The following is a 12,480-nucleotide window of genomic DNA, read 5'->3' as shown; positions in this document are numbered from 1 at the left end:
AGATTCGAAATTCAAATGTAATATTTTTTTATAATTAAGTGTAACAGTATTTATGGCCAGACTAAGTATATACATACAGTTCGAAGATATTTGACATCTGCCAACCCGCACTTGGCCAGGGTATTCATGTTCCCTGGTCTTGTTGGTGATACATGTATAAATTATGTTGCTTTTATTTTTCTCAGACAGTTAATAAACTCTTATCGTTATAATAACAACACGTATTGTAAATAATATCTTGTTTTCAATTCATAAATCCAATTAAAACGAAAAAACTTAATTAGCATGTGGATATACATAGAAATATATCTTTTCGTTTTAGCTTAATGTACAAATAAGAGAATGTATGCATAGAATTATAATGAATAAATAGCGAATGGCATTTCCTTATGAATGTCAAATGAGAGGCCTGGTGCGCAACTTCATTCCCAATTGAAACAATACAAACATTAAAAGTTTCGGGTTCTTCACACGATTCCATTCTAAAGTCAGCTAGAATACTACATAGTATAAAACTAAGTCGCTTTCTCTCTCTCCATATGTCTCTCTCCATATGTCTCTCTCTATATGTCTCTCTCCATATGTCTCTCTCCATATGTTCCTGTTATTCTTAAATCTTTAAAACAACGCAACATATTTAGATGGGGTTTTTTGTAATAGGTAGAGTGATTAAAGAGGTTTTATATGTATAAAAACATCAATTAAACTACTCGTTGACGTGTGCGAAGCCGCGGGCAAAAGCTAGTAATAAATATAAAGTTAAAAACAAAATGAAAGATTCAACTAAATTTTTCTTGCTCTGATATAGAGTATATGTAATAAAAGAAATGATTTAATCCTGGCGATCCGAAGCAGAATTATAAGATAAAACTCATGAAATTATAGTATTGCCACCAATTTTTGATAAGTATGCTATATATAATAGAAAGCTATTCAATTCAATTGATTTCATCACATAAGTGTGTATTTTATTTTCTTTAATATATTAATTACTAGCTGCGCCCCGCGATTTCCCCCGCGTAAGTCCGTATCCCGTAGAAATATCGGGATAAAAAGTTGCCTATATGTTATTCCAGTTCTTCAGCTGTCTACGTACCAAATATCATTGTAATCGGTTCAGTAGTTTTTGCGTGATAGAGTAACAAACACACACACTTCCTTACAAACTTTACATTTATAATATTAGTAGGAAGGATTTTACGAAAAAGAACCATCAAGTCCAGCCTACGCAATTAAATGGACCGTTTCAATACCTGTGTGATTGGAAACGCGTCCTTAATGCAATCATATCATTATTACATAATATATTATACATATATTATATCTATATCGTTTTGGACTGTACAGATATTGCTCTTACATTTTATTCAGGCGCGAGAAAATCAATATTTAAATAAATGTGCCTGTGTAAATTTAATAGCAATGATTTTTGAAAAATATCAATTTCATATACGACAGGTAAGAGACACAAATACAAAAATGTGTAGAATGAAGCCGGCAAAGAATGAGACAGAAATATACATATTAGTTTATATATATTCATCTCATTCTTTTGTCGATTTACTGAAGTTTAACTTTTATCGTGTGTGAATCGCACACACACCTTTTTTTATTACAACAACTCAGATATTTGAATACAAATGCTCTTACTGACTAGAAAATTAATAAATCAAATACAACACAACCTTTTATGTTATACTAGCTGTAATCCGAGGAGTCACTCGCGTGGAATTCGAATGAAAATTAACTAATATGCTAATCCAGACTATAACTATCTCTATACCAAATTTCACACATATTTGATAAGCTGTTTTCACAGGAAATTCTCATGGGAAGGAGATGTTTCACTGCAGTAAAAAGTTATCTATGTAGAAAAAGCATCTTCAGTCTCCTAACATAAATATCATCCTAATATTATAATCCTACTTATATCCTACTATCCTACTAATATTATAAATGCGAAAGTATGTAAGAATGTGTGTGTGTTTGTTTCTCTTTCACGCCAAAAATTAATGAACCGATTGCAATGAAATTTGGTACGTAGACAGCTGGACAACTGGAATAACATATAGGCAACATTTTATCCCGATCTTCTGACGGGATAGGGACTTACGGGGGTGAAACGGCGGGGCGCAGCTAGTACTTTATAATTATTAAAACTTAACCGCCTTCTAATTGTCAAAACTACCAAATGGGAGCACATGGAAGCCACCAGATTTCAAGTAAAGACACATACAAATCGATTCACCCGTTTAAAAGTTATCCGTTAACAAACACCATTATAAAATACAATTTTGTAGTTGTAAGGATTCACGCAGGGTAAAGTAACGAAACCGCCAATTTTTAAAGTCGGTTGAAATTCGGTTAATTGCGACTTAAAAGAAGACAAACAAACACACCTTCGTATTTATAATATTAGTAAGGATGTGGATCCCTCGTGTCCAAACCAATCAAATAATGTCACAATTGGACCTTTGGGACAAATTACTTCCTCATACGTGGACCTTGTTATTATTCTTATGGTATTAAACATCGCTTTATATATCGCTCTACTAATATTATAAATGCGAAAGTTTGTAAGGATGTGTGTGCGTTTGTTGCTCTTTCACGCTAAAACTACTGAACCGATTGCAATGAAATTTGGTGCGTAGATAGCTGGACCACTGGAATAACACATAGGCAACTTTTTATCCTGATATTCCTACGGGATACAGACTAACGCGGGTGAAACCGCGAGTTGCAGCTAGTACTATAAATTAAATGTGATTTGATAAAGAACTATTTAAATGCGTCTTATATATTCTGTTTATAAGTAATGGCTGGATGTTTAATGAACAAAAAAAGGTTTTTTCAACCTAAACCTTACTAGTATCATCTCAGTAGCTGTCGGGTCGGTTTCGAAAATTCTTTCGCAGTTTGAATATCATTACTGAGTGACAGAGGCTATATATGTCGCACAGACGAAGCCGGGCGGACCGCTAGTATTTCAAGTTTTGAAATCACATTTACTCCACTTTAATTTTGTTATGTCCACCTCTATCTTTCAACACGCTTTCATGCGAGTGTTATACATTTAGAAATTAAACACATTTAAAGGATTTAATTTATTTATTCATTGTATTATATTCTGTGTAAACATTCAGAAACATTCAGAATCGTATCCCGGTGTCAGTCAAATATAGATATTTGATTGTTTATTGGGAGAAATAAAATATTAGTTCAGAAAATGATATTTGACTAAAACCGGGATGAGACATTTTGAAAGAATAGAAAATCCCGCCTCGTGATCAATTTTTTTCTATTCTTTCGAAATTTTTCGTTTATAAAGCATTTTCGTTTATAAAGCTATAAACTAAAAATTAAATAAAACCTGGATATCAAGCTGAATTCCCAGAAGTAGTGCTTCTACGTCAGCCTCTCTACTGAGTCTACTGCGAGAGCAAAAGTGGAACAAGAAAATTATTCAAAGCCACGCCGCTTCGAGTAACAATTTTATGAACTAATACATCAATTAACACAATTCAGTAACAGGCACAATAACATCCAGTGAGTATTCAGTAGCGATAACGTAATAGATTAATCTCTTATAAGTGCAATTCATTAATAATCATCATCATCATCAGCCCATATATGTTCCCACTGCTGGGACACAGGCCTCCTATGAGGGTTCAGACCATTATCCACCACGCTGGCCAAGTGGATGTCTCTTGGACATGCGGGTTAACTCACGATGTTTTCCTTAACCGTTTAAGCAATGGTGATGATATCCACATGTGAAGATAAATTGAAAAATCGATTTATTTCCTACACGCTCACCCCGATCTCGAACCCCGACTTATCGATTTTAAAGTCCGAGGTTCTCACCTCTGAGCCAACACTTTATTACTAATATTCATAATTAAATCTAGACTCAAACTCAATTACAAACATACATTAGTTTATTCAACTTGACTTCGTTTAAATGCGCTGTGGAACCGTCATAATATAGAAAAATGTAAATTATTATTTTTCGTTTAATTAAACTGACTTCAATGTCACTTGAACTTGACTTGCGTGTGAAGCTGAAACCGTTGCAACGCTGTTTTCTATGTGAATGCTATATCTATGTGGGAATCGAGCACGCTTCGGCACGAATTGGGCTAGCCAGCACCGGGGAAGTACCACACCCCCACAGAAAACCAGCGTGAAATAGCTTACTGCTGTGTTTCGTACAGTGAGTGGGGAGCTGGAGGCCCATAGCCTTTTCCTTAACCTTCCCAGACCTCAATCCAGCCGTCAATCCTTTTCTTCTTTCCCTTACCCCACAAAAGCGGGCAGCTTACCACCAGGCGAACCACCAGCTCAGTTGACATAACCATATGTAGCACTATATCCCAAAAACGAACGCATCGATTTTGACGTTAGAAATATCAACATCCTAGGTTATCTGTAAAAATTATTGCCACAAACATTATGTACTTCATTGTTTATATCAACGATAAGGAATATTCTAGCAAAATAAACATTTAATTTTTAGTTTTTATAGCATTGAAATGCTTTATAAATGAGAAATTTTTGAAAGAATAGAAAAAATTCGATCACGAGGCAGGATTCGAACCTGCGTTTTTAAACATTATTGAATTATTAAACGTAAACGCAAGTTTCGTATTGCGCTGACAATGATGCTTTAACAAGTAGGGTGAAAATCTGGTAGAATCCTTACTAAATTTCGCTCTTATTTAAATTTCATTAACTTTTTTGCTTGGCTTTTTCCCTTTGTGTTATATTTTTAAATGTTTTGTAATTTCTCCTTCGTATATTTGATGTTTGCGTATTTCATGTTGTGAAATTCATCTTCGTTTTAAGTCTATGGTATTGTGCAACATTTTAGATACCTTCTCTCCTATAACAGTCGTTAGTATTAATAAGTACTCTATGGTACAGCTGTGTGATAACACATCAATATAACTGTAGGAATTCTAATTTAGCTTGCTCCCTGCCTAAAGAATCACTCGCATATATTTTCTTATCGAGCAAAATCTTTTCTTAGTTCCAATCTGTCTTCAAATTCCTATATATCTGTACAAACAAAGATCTATTAGCACTTATAAGTACTAAAGGAAAAGGACACACCAGGGATAAGGTAATTATGAAATTTAAATGAAGTAACATGGTCAAAAATAAACTAAAAACATGCTTTAATGATAGCTTCTAGTAATGATACATATATGTAATCACTTGGACATATTATTCAGGATATATAGGATGCAGGCTATGCGTTAGGATATTTTATTTATTTATTTATAATGCTTTATTGTACAAACTTAGAAAGAAACAACGACACAATAAACAGAAAAAAGACATTTTTGTACAATAGGCGGCCTTATTGCTTAACAGCAATGTCTACCAGGCAACCAGGTAGGAAAGGAAATGTTCTGAAATGAAGGATATTACGTAATCCCGGTGATCTTAATCAGGATAATAAGATGAAATCACTGTATTGTCACCGAAGCTTGCTAAGTGCACAGTTTGCATTGAAGCTGTCCTTTTGCAATGGATCAAAATCAAGTCTAAAGGAGTCGGTTACATACAAACATAAAGATGAAGCTATATAACCAACTAGCGGTTCATCCCAGCTTCGCCCGTAGTACATATATAGCCTATAGCCTTCCTCAACAAATGGGCTACCTAACACTGAAAGAATTTTTCAAATCGGACCAGTAGTACCTGAGATTAGTGCGTTCAAACAAACAAACAAACTCTTCAGCTTTACAATACAAGTATAGATAAACGATTAAATTGGGTCAAAATCAAGTATTAGGAAGTCAGTTTCATAAAAACATACAGGTGAAGCTATGTGAAGCTATTAAGGACGGGTTGAAACTACACGTCTGTCCAAAGAAGACCCGCGGTCAGAACCTAGCGAGATAATTTATTTGTCACTATTTATTCCAATTGATTGCTTATCTCTGACCAGCAGTTGTTAACAATAGCTCGGTGGAACCGCACGCACACAGCGCTCTTAGTCTACGCTTTTTTGAGAGTCGAGTTAAATTTTCCGAAATAACTGTAATATTATGAGAACATTTTTAAGTGCTTGTGACTAGTGTTCATTACGAGAAAATCAACAGCTGTCCAAGTTGTTATCAACAGTAAATAAGGTGAGTTTACAGTTGATAATGTTTATCTGTTGTGAGTTTTAAGAATGGTCATTTGAACAAATTTCGCTTCAACATTTGGACGTAGAATACACTGAGATTAAGAAATTAAACAGTTTGACGCGATTAAATCTGATTTAAATTGAAGATTTTTCGTCGGGACACATTATAACGCTATGAATAAATCGAGATTAAAAACCGTTAATGTGCTAAATTTCTAAATGTATAACGCTCACGTAAAATAGAACAATACAAATCTAAAATATAGATAGAGTTTAACACAAGAGAAAAATGGAGTAGATACCTAAATGCATTTTTTAAATATGAAATACTTGGGGTCCGCATCTTCACCCGTGGCACATATACTTATAGCATATTTTAGTTAGTGATGATGCAGCTCTCAAATGGTGAAATAAATTTTAAAACCGATCCAGTAGTTTCTTTGTGAAAACATTACGAACATACACCAAAAAACACAATACTTTCCTCTTTCTAATAGGCTTAGATGTATAAGCATGTTATAATTCTTGCATATAATATAATATATATTTGACATTATTAGAGTATCTTAACTGCGATTTATGAGGCGTGCAATATAAAAAATAAATGATATACATTGGATGGATGAACTTCAAACAGCATTAAACGAATGCAGTTTTTATTTCGATGCAGTTAAGTGTGATTTTAGTGTAAACGTCGTGTCTATACTATAAATAATAATAGGAGTATTAATTATAAGAGATAAACTTAGTATAAGATTATTTCTATCAATTTTGAATGTATTTATGTATTGTAAGTAATGTATAATATGTAATTGGGGGCGTGTTTTTTTTTCTTATAGACAATTTTCGCGGATTTCGGTTAATGTAATAAATTAGCTTAATTACTAAATAAAAAATAAACAAACTACGATTTTTACTCTGAATTGAATCATTCATCATGTGTTAATAACTTAAATTTTATTACAATTTTGTTTTGAAGCGATTCATTATGATCGATTGTTTCATCTGCAACTACAGTTATAATAAACTCTTTGCCATCAAAAATTATTTTCTAGTTTTTAGTTCAAATTGCAATAAAAGCGCGTTTTTTTTTGTTTTTTAAAATTAATAGTGAGATTTTTAATACTCACTACAGTAATGTAAATATACGTGAAATATGTTTAATTTAATGAAAATGTATCAAAAACAAATTAGTGTCAATATGTCAATAATTTATATAATTTGATATTAAATTCATGTTATATAATTTCAATTAATCGTCCAAGCAATTAGGCGCATATAATCTGTGGCAGATCATCATACGGCGTTAAACTGTGACAGGCGTAATACATATTTTGACAGCTGAAATTCCCGCCAAAAATCTTGCTTGATGCTGTCCCGAACATGGTCCCAATATGTTTCGATACTCTCCATACAATACTAGCTGTAGCCCGCGGCGTCACTCGCGTGGTACCCGGGTAAATAGCGTATGTATGATTTCATACAGATACTTCAGTATGTAATATTCCTGTGAACCGCTTTCAGCATTGTCTGAACTAGATCAAATTTTGCTGGGACTTGGCAGACAGAAGTTTTCAAATAAAAAACATTAAAAAGTTATGAGGTAATAAGAAAAAGAAAAAAATGTATAAAAACAGTCGAATTGCAAACTTCATCCTTTTTTGAAGTGGGTTGAAAAACAAGAGAATAAGCCGAGTAAATTCATCGTACCTACATTATATATTGCGACAAAATTTAACACCACTCATAGTATGCAGTAACAGCTTTATAATATAGAAATGAAACATTATTAAATCGCATTTTAAATCCGTTAATTCGTCAATTTCTAATCAGATTATCTGTGATGTTATCGAGAGAGTGTTTGTTTATTTAGACTTATATCAAACACATTATCTGAGATGATATTGTTGACTTTGACATCGAACTGAATGTTAAATAATTTTCCTTGTCATTGCTTATCAGAAACACCATAAAATGTTAATTATTATTTATCACTAGTGGTCTGCCCCGGCTCTGCCTTGCACATATATTTGTCACATATTGTTGTGTATATATGTGAAACGGTGAAAGAACAAGCCGTTGTTGCCTGGGTAAACTGTAATAATAGTATTATTACAGTTTACCCAGGATAGAAACTAAATTAATTCTTATCGTTAAAGAGTAGTTGAACATTACAAACATATATACTAAAATATGTTACCTCCTCGTAATATTAGTTAAAATAATATTAATTTTACATTACTAGGCATAGGCATTTCATTAAAGCTATTTTTTTGCCGTTTAAATCAAGCGAAGGCCTGGCTTGTCCTGAGGATTATAGCAGAGTATAATATTTGAGATATGAAAAATGACAAACGCATTTATTTATACCCACAAACAAATCCACAGTAATATGTATCCGTGCGCGTGTCTGACAATGAGAGAGATAAGGATTACATAGAATTTAATTTTCCTTTATACACATAAGTTGTATTAACATTCTGGGCACAATTTCAGAAATTCTTCACCATCTTACGAGTACGTATATACGAAAAAATATATAACGTATTCAATCCTTTCCCTATCCTTTACTTTTTTACAAATGTTCCTGGCGGTGGTGATCGCATAACATTTTTTTTTATGTCATAGCTGGCTGCTGATCTAGTGGGACATCTGATGGTAAACGATCACCACAGCCCATGAACATTCGCAGAGGCTCAAACCTCTGTGAATGCGCAGCTCGCTTTTAAGGGACAAGGGATCAGGAAAGGATTGATGACTGGAAAGAAGGAATGGACTGGGAAGGGCTAGGAGAAGGAAATAGGCCATCAGGCGAACCACTAAGTAAGTTACCCGCTATGGCATAAAAAAACAAATGTGGCAGACTATCTGAACAGTCATATTATCTCCTCTTTATTGATGGTTGGATCATTGATCCTTCTTGATTATGACGATTTCCGTTCAGTTAATCATTTGATGCAATTATTTTGAGTGGAGGAAATATAGAGGACTAGTTGCGCCCCGCGGTTTCACCCACATAAGTCCATATCCCGTAGGAATATCGGGATAAAAAGTTGCCTATATGTCATTCCAGTTGTCCAGCTGTCTACATACCAAATTTCATTGCAATCGGTTCAGTAGTTTTTGCGTGAAAGAGCAACAAACACACACACGTCCTTACAAACTTTATAATATTAGTAGGATATTGAAGATAGTTCATGGTTAGTATAAACTGTCGTGGAAAATAAATATTCCAGGTGTTCTAAGTTCGATTATTATTCGAAAAATATGTATTAAACCGCGTGTGTGTATTTACGAAAACAGTGTATACGTTTTGTTATCAATATTAATATTAAAAGCTTTTCGTAGCGTGGGGCTAGATGATAATGCGATATTAATTATTGTACACTTTAGGTTTCACCGATACTGTTTTTTGTGGTACTCATGATGATAAGCTTCCACAACCGCCCATGAATATTTCTAGAAGTATTTACGCAAGTTTGTGGAATAATGGATAAAAGAAAGGACTGAGAATGGCATCAAGTGGGATACTCAGTGAGTACGAAACACAGTAGCATTCTCATGCTACCATTACCAATACCATTTCAAACAAATCTTCTGAGCAGTAATGGTAATTCCTGGATGCAAGCTAGCCAAATTTGAGTCCAATGAGAATGCCCTTTTCATGTAGGAGTCACTCGATCTTGTAACTAATAATGTAAATACATATAGAAATAACAACCTTCCGTACATTGGACTCTCATATTTTGATCAAATCACGTGAGATATCATCTTACCAACACAAACCTTGCACGCCCGATTGAATGACATTATAAGATATTTTTCACACAATTGTCCATAAAAAATATTGTCGATAAAAACGTGACTATGCTTTGTATGAAATCGTCATACATTATCACGATATATATATATTTTGTCACGATATCTAATTAAATGTTTTATTGTATTGAAAACCTCCACTTTCAAAATCTATTCCTATTTTAATCATCAATTAAAATAGTACGTCGAGGGAAAGAAATTTACATGAGAAATTACCTCTCTTCTTTATGATAGAGTGGACAACTGAGCTGGTGGATCTACTGATGGCTACTGATAATAACCGCCCATGAACATTTACTATTTTCATAAGACAGTGGGCCTCTGCAATTGCGTTGTCTTTTTATAAAGGGTAAAGGAACGGAATAAAGGAATGGAAATGACCATACGAAACACAGCATTTAGCAGCATAGCTGGACCAAGTTTTGAGACTACCACAAACTACCATCAGTTAGATGTTTCTAGCATTACCATCCTACTATCCTACTAATATTATAAATGCGAAAGTTCGTAAGGATGTGTGTGTGTTTGTTGCTCTTTCACGCAAAAACTACTGAACCGATTTCAATGAAATTTGGTACGAGAGTAGCTGGACCACTGGAATAGAATACACTGGATACGGACTAGCGCGGGTGAAACCGCGGGGCGCAGCTAGTTTATCTATAAAATTATTCAATATAGTAAAAAAGTTATTCCGAAATAAAAATTGTTGACAGTACCCACAAATAATCATAACACCATCTTCTTAGCACCAGTCAAATAACCAAAAAATTACAACATGACAGTGACCACGCTCACCGTAAACTGTTCGAAACGTCGGCTTAAATAGTATGAGGAATTGATAGCGTTTATAATCCGTAAAAAGTCTTTAATTTCTAACCATAATTAACTCTTGGTTGGTCTCAAGTGGAGAGAAATAATACTCCTTGCTCAGATACATGTGTACCGAGTGCACCGGAGTGGCCAATCTCCTACAAGTAGGTAATGACCACATCCGGCGAACTCTGGGAAGAATATGAAGGGACTGAGATGTCCCATTTTGCTAATTTCGTTTTATGGGACCTCGAGACGCTTTTATGCTATAGAGTATGGGGTGTACATTATATTTTTATATATTTTTTTGCAATCTATCTTCTCAATTTAACCTTTTAACTTCTTTCTCCTTTCTACCTACTAATTGAATATTATTAAGCTGGTTACTTTTAACGCCGGTTGCCTGGCAGAAATAACTATTAAGTGATAAGGCCGCCTAATAAACAGTGCTGTCTATAGACTATTTATCAACAGTTGTATTAAATACTTATAAATGAAAATAAACAAATAAATTAGTAATTTTTATTAGTAAGAAAATGGTCTGGCTAATTAATTCGGTCCTTCGGTCAGAGAAATCGTATAAACGGTTGCATCCAGTGGCTCTTTTCTCGCGCATGCGCAGTAAGTACTAAAAGGTGCACTTAATCTTATCCTAAACTTGCTGCTAAATATTATAAACGCGAAAGTTAGTAAATATGGGTAGATGTATGGATGTTTGTTACTTTTTCACGCGAGAACAGCTTAATGTATCTGAATGCAATTTAGTACAGAGATAGATTCTAGTCTGGATTAGCACATGGGACGTTTACCCATAGCGTGTCCCACAGTGCCGCCAAAAAGGATCTAGTTCAGCTTGTGCCAGGCGTTGGCCTGGCGCTGGTTTTCAACTAGATCCTAAGTTGTTCCGACTCACGGATGCAAAACGACGCATATATAAATAATAATAAAAAATAGTGTGTACTTAAATTAAGATAAACATTTATATATATATATATATATATATATATATATATATATATATATATATATATATATATATATATATATATATATATATATATATATATATATATATATATATATATATACATACATAAATATCCACATATAGCAATAAATACATAAATTACTTAAACATAGACTCATATTAAAAATATGAGTCTATTTATTATTATTTCGGACTACTGCCTACTATATGATAGTCCTGCTGATAAATCTCCACTCTATCTTTCTCTTCTGACCGCGTTGGCCTATTTGGAGCAAAGATAACCGCCCGCTCCGCTCTGCATATATTTCTCTAGTACGAGTATTGCCACATCATATAAAACTGCCCACTGGGGAACATAATTCGCTTAATGTCTATATTTCCCAATTATATTGATATAAGCCACTTGCGTTACAAATTAGATGGCATAGCAACGCCACTGACCGTAGCAATTGATACGTCCGCCTGCACTGCGTAGGCGCACGTCTCGGTATGCATCGAGAACTTTTTTTATTTTACCCGACCGCGAGAAGGAGGGTTGTCTTTTGCACCTATGCACCCGTGCCTAAAACGTAACAAAAATTGTGTGAAAAAAATCTATGGCCAAAATTATTTCGCCAGGTATTCTGCACTCCGTACCTACTATGATAAAGAAAGAAAGAAAGAAAGAAAGAAAGAAATGTTTATTTATCACCACCACATTTACAGTTAAATTAAAATTAAAATT

General features: G+C 33.9%; 1 protein-coding gene across 1 annotated transcript in view; it reads left to right on the top strand.

Moving 5' to 3' along the window:
• Nucleotides 1-5,973: 5,973 nt before the first annotated feature.
• LOC119834250 (protein peste-like) overlaps nt 5,974-12,480 on the top strand; it is a 70,519-nt gene continuing 64,012 nt past the window's right edge. Inside the window, exon 1 of the mRNA XM_038358586.1 lies at nt 5,974-6,140. The gene's annotated coding sequence lies outside the window, so the exon portion shown is untranslated. The remainder of the gene's footprint in view (nt 6,141-12,480) is intronic.

Source organism: Zerene cesonia, chromosome 19 (assembly GCF_012273895.1).
Source record: "Zerene cesonia ecotype Mississippi chromosome 19, Zerene_cesonia_1.1, whole genome shotgun sequence".
Taxonomy (NCBI): domain Eukaryota; kingdom Metazoa; phylum Arthropoda; class Insecta; order Lepidoptera; family Pieridae; genus Zerene; species Zerene cesonia.
The sequence above is the reverse complement of the archived record's forward strand: the minus strand, read 5'-3'. Positions and strand labels throughout refer to the sequence as shown.